The sequence below is a fragment of the Cyprinodon tularosa genome, unplaced genomic scaffold (assembly GCF_016077235.1).
Source record: "Cyprinodon tularosa strain WSP-4 unplaced genomic scaffold, ASM1607723v1 ctg1496, whole genome shotgun sequence".
NCBI lineage: Eukaryota > Metazoa > Chordata > Actinopteri > Cyprinodontiformes > Cyprinodontidae > Cyprinodon > Cyprinodon tularosa.
Genome location: NW_024038327.1, coordinates 62,502 through 68,177, shown reverse-complemented (window position 1 = coordinate 68,177; position 5,676 = coordinate 62,502).

Below are 5,676 nucleotides of genomic sequence, written 5' to 3'. Positions count from 1 at the left end.
AATGAACAGGAAGCTGTTTATGCAAAGAAAGAGCTTTATTAAAACACACACAACTATATACAACGCGTATCCAAACACATGCGTATCTAAAAACTACAAGTCCGTGAACGGTCTGTTTGCTTCCTCGGGGTTGGAGGTAACGGGCAGCATTCCCTCCGAGGCAGGTCCGATGTGCAGACGCCTACTGTGCGTGGCCCTGTACTTCGGCATCGCTTCTAACCGGGACTGCAGCTTAACACAGAGTTCAGAGAGATCCGGCCTACGAAATGGCGGCGACCGTACAATCCATCCAGAGACACCGCCGAGGAAGGCGGACTTCCAGAGTTCCACTTCCTCATCTGCTAGCACACTCTGCCTCGCTTTCAGCAGCTGGAAAAAAAACAATGAATCAGCGCACTGCGTATGGACACAACACATCTATTAATGCACCTGAAAAATAGTCACCAAATAATAAAGTCTTACCCTCTTTCTTCTGGCCCGACTCCGAGCAGATAGCCTCCGCACGCAGCGTGTTGGCTGGCTGCGTATATCTGAAGCTCCTGCGTACCGTCTCAAAATACGTCTTACAGGCAGCTGGAAAACAATTAAATGAGAGTGGTATAAATAAAAAATCAAACGCAAGTCACGGTAACAAGGAAGGAGAAAACATTAAAACAAGTCACTTACACACAATGTCGTCTTTATCAACATCGTGCAAATCTGGACCTGCTGATATGGCTCCGAGCAAATAGGAGGTCTGTGAAAACAAAATGTAAAGCTATGATCGGTATCTATCCGTATCCATTTCCTTTTACCGCAGAATGAAAGCATATTCTTTAAATCTTACCCTTGCTCCGGTTCATAGCGCCTGCAAGTAGTCTCCGAGTTGTGAAGACGGCGTACTGCTTCCTGTGAATCACAAAAAATGCACTTTAATAAAGCTTGTTCTTGCAAGGCTACTATTAGCCGTAGCTTTAGGCTAGGCTGTTATTAGCCGTAGCTTTAGGCTAGGCTGCTATTAGCCGTAGCTTTAGGCTAGGCTGCTATTAGCCGTAGCTCAGGCTAGGCCGCTTTTAGCTTAGCAGGCAGTAATCGAACATATATTTACCGCTAGCATCTCTTCTTTGAGTTCGTCTTGTTCGATGCAGAGTCGCCATCGCGTCCAAGAGGAGTTTTACCCCGAAATCCAGAAGCTCCAGACCGCTGCACAAAGCAAAGCATACATCCTCCACTGTGGATCCAGCAGCGCCGCTCTGAGTTTCTTGGAGATCGTAGAGAGCATGCGCGAGATGAACCAGGGTTTCCGCGGATCAATAAAAATAATAAAAAAATAATTCTTTTTTTTTTTAAATCAAGGCCTTAATTGGCACTAAAATTATTTAAATATGTTTATCGAAGTATTTATAGTTCTTTAATAAAAAATGCTTATATAAACAATTTCGTCAGATATATTATATCGCTCCAGGCGGAGAAAAAGCTAGAGGATATATATATACGTATATATGTGTGTGTGTGTGTGTTTACATACATACAGGAGTCATGGAACTGTGCTTAGCTCCATATTTCATGTACACTAATAACCTTTGTACATGGTTCTTGTTGATGGCATTAAAATCATTTCTAATAGCATTAAATTAGAGTCACTCATTCCTGTATGAACCCTGTGAGCGCTTAATTTAATATGACATATTAAAAAAATCCCACCATCATCCAGCATATGTTCAGTTTCTGCCCAAATATATATATATATATATATATATATATATATATATATTTGTAGATTTTTGTAACGGGGATAAGGATAATTCAAAACTGCTTTTTTTTGAATGAACTTGTTCTCTACTCCCAAACTCAGCATCTCTTTTCATTCCTGTAATAAGAAGTTTCTTTTGAATGGATTTGATTAAAGTTTAAGTCCCTCGGTATAAAATAAATATTTTGATGGCGATGAGAAATCTGCTTCCTCGTTGGTGAATAACCAATAGTTTGGATCCAATCATTTAAATAAACGGTGTTAGTTTTTTTTTTTTTTTTAATATATAAGAATTGTGCTATAATTTCTAGTCACCGATCTGTTGCTGCTATATTTTAATTTGACGAACCGGAATTTGTCGATGTTCTTTTTCCTGTTTGGTGCGTTTGCAATTGCGGATCTTGACCTGGCCAGACCTTATGACCACAGTGTACCAATCTTCTGATGGCTACTTCCAACAGGATAATGCGCCATGTTATAAAGTGAATCATCTCAGACTCATTTCTTGAAACTTTTCCACTTAAGTAATTGTGAATTGAGCATATTGACAGACAACATTTTATTTTTTATCTTAAATGCAAATTTTTTTTAAAATAATTACTGCTCTAAATGTATTGTTCTGTCAGCTAAAGATCTGTTTTGGTCTCTATACTTTAATTAAATAAATCAATTCAAGCTAAAATGTAAGAGGCTATACTGAGCCTGATCTCTTTGTATCAGAGATTTTCTTACCTTTTAGAAAAATGTCACTTGGGGTAAAACCCCCCCTGCAACCCTGGTTTGCATTTGTATAGCTCACAGCATGTTCATTTACATGTTAAAGCCTCCCCTAGAATTCCATGGGGGGGAGGCATGGGGGGAACACTGCCTAAGAAAGTCAACGTCAATTTATGACAATTTACGGGAGTTTTCGGCGAAGCCTGCAAATTGTCGTAAACTGCCGCTAACCTGAAGTTCCACGACAATCTACAGTGCCGCATATTGACGAAAATCCCACTTTTCATGCAGTGTCAGTAGCTTAGTGAGTGCAGTTTTTTCATTTGGTTTCAAGGGCAAATATATCTGCAAGTCGTTGGCATATAAGTGAAAAGACAGGTTGTGTTTTTTTTATAATTGAACCCAGAGGTAGCATATAAAGAAAACAAAATGGGGTCCGAGAATAGATCCCTGTGGCACCCCACAGGGCAGTGATGCCTTTGAGGAGCAGTGGTCACCAATCGCGACAGAAAAACTCCTGTTTGCCAGGTATGACCTAAACCACTGGAGAGCGGCGCCACAGATGCCGATGTGCTCTAGGCGAGATACAAGGACTGCATGGTGGACTGTCTCAAAGGCTGCTGAGAGGTCCAGCAGTACCAGCACAGCAGGATTCCCAGCCTCCACAGACAGGGCAATATCATTGTGCACCTTTAACAGTGCTCACTCGGTGCTATGTCGGGGTCTAAAACCAGACTGAAATTTCTCAAAAACAGAATTGATCTCCAGAAATGTCTGTAATTGAATAAAAAGAACTTTTTCTAAAACCTTAGAAAGAAAAGGCAAGTGGGAGACATGTCTAAAATTGGAGAGTACAGAGGGGTCAAGATACGTTTTTTTATGAGGGGCCGAACCATAGCAGGCTTGAAGGCAGCTGGAACAGACCCTGAGCTAAGACAAGTGTTTATAAAAACAAGCAGACTTGGCCCAACAGAGCTCAGAACCTCCTTCAAAAACTTGGCTGGAATAATATCTAAGGGACAGTTTGCGGGTTTCATGCCACTAAAGACCTTAGTAAAAGAAAGCAAAGAAATGGTCTCAAACCGCTCGAATGCAGCAGTCTGTGCCGGAGGAGCGCAGACATCATCAGAAGGCATATCACTATTACAGATATTCTGCCTGACAGTTTCTACTTTATCAGTGAAAAAGGACACAAACTCCTCGCAGGTTGCAGTGGAGGCATCAGACAGGACAGTAGGGCAAAGTCGAAAACAACAGGGAGGTGATCTGAGATAGCAGTGTTGACTATTACTGAAAGCCCATGAGAGATGACAAGGTCAAGTGTGTGCCCATACTCATGTGTTGGTGCATTAACAGATTGAGTGAGAATCAAAGGAGACTAAAAGGCCTTTGAATTCGTTGGCCAGTTGATTTGCTGCGCAACAAACATGAATATTAAAGTCTCCACAAATCAGCAGCTTATCAAGTTTTGGGAGAAACTCAGACAAAAACTCTAAGAACTCTTGAAGAAAGTCCTTATTAGATCTGGGTTGGCGATAACCTGTGGCACACAGCACAGTGTCACGATTTGACTATGGTGAGTTGACCCAAAAGCAGAGGCAGAGAGGCACAGGTGAATCTGTTGTGGATTTAATAATGACTTGACAGAAATCAGAGGCTGGTTATCCAGAAATCCAAAAGGAAAACAAAGTCCAAACAAACATGAAACCAGAAGTCCAAAAATCAAAAACATGAAAACACGTCTAACGTACCAGAAACCATGGGGACATCAGGGGAATCACAAACATAACGAGGAAGGCACAGAGAGGAGTTGGAGCATGTAGACGGTGTTTGACGAGGACGCAGCAAAGGGGAACTGAACAGAGAGGGCTTTTAAAGGAGACTGAGACAAAGAGGGGGCTCCGGCACCGAATTGAGAAGGACGACCACACAAACAGGCGGAAAGGCAAGCCAAGGACCAATCACAGCTGCTTTTTGTCTTTACACTTAAACTTGAGGTCTGTTTGGGTTTGTGACCGTCCAACACGTAGTCAGGATTTTTTTGAGGTGTGCGACGACGGTTGCAGAATCTCTGCGCGGGGCACGGTTGCCCACAGTGACAGATGTGACAGTTGCAGAGGCTATGCATCAGAAGCATAAATTGGCTTTAAGTCACCAATTTAGTGCTACTTGGTCCCAATGGAATTTCCCATTGGGAATCTACTATCACTAAGTTGCTAACTGGTTAGCAAGATGCTTCCGACAAACCGGCCACAACCAAACTTGCTTGCAAACCTTCCACCACAAACATCCCACCCCTTTGATAATTTACCAATCACATTCTCTTTATTCACCCGTGTAAAGTCGGGCACCACTCGGGAGAATTCGGAAATGCAACGGTTGGAACAGCCGCTTCCCTACGACTTTAAGGATGAATGACGTCGGGGGTTGGTCCTGCTGCATCACAGCTTCTTCTTCTGTTGATTGGCATCTCAGTGAAGTGATGTCTGGGGGAAGCTGGAAATTTCTGGAACCTTTGTCTCAGCCTCAACAGGGGGGTTTGGGTGTGACGGTAATTCAGTGGTCAGGCTTTGATCACAGATTTTTATTTTAGCAATGTTGCATCAGAACTCATTCATACACCGATGGTGAGCAGCTCCATTGTAGCCACAGCTGCTGTGGTGCTCAGTGACAGAAGGGAGGCTGCCGTACACCGGCTTTTATTGTTGGGTCCAAAACAAACCCATTCAGTGGTTTTAATGACCACAAATGCAATATGTGTTTGACTGTAAAATTATCGTGGGAGACTTCATTATCCATGCTAATGATCCTCAACATAGAATAAAAGAACCATGTGATACAATCAGAAATATGTAGTTTTTTTATCAGTTTTTGCTAAAACTGGTATTTAATGTCAAATCTGTTCACATCAAATGAGGTCCATTAGATTCCGAGCTTAGCCAATAATTATTTTCAGAAATAAATGTTGAATAACCTGCAGTGATAAATTAGAGTTTATTGTATTGGAAAAATCTCTGCTTTAGTATTAAAAGAATACAAAACATTCATTTACTTTTAATCTTAAACAACTTAACTTCAAAAAATTATGTGAGATCATTAAAAGGAAAAAATTCATAGCCTCACATTTAGTTTTAAATTAAAATAAAATATTTAAAAGCTACATAATAATGTTATTTAATAGACTATTAGTAGATGTGTGTATTATACAAAAACAATGGATAAAATCA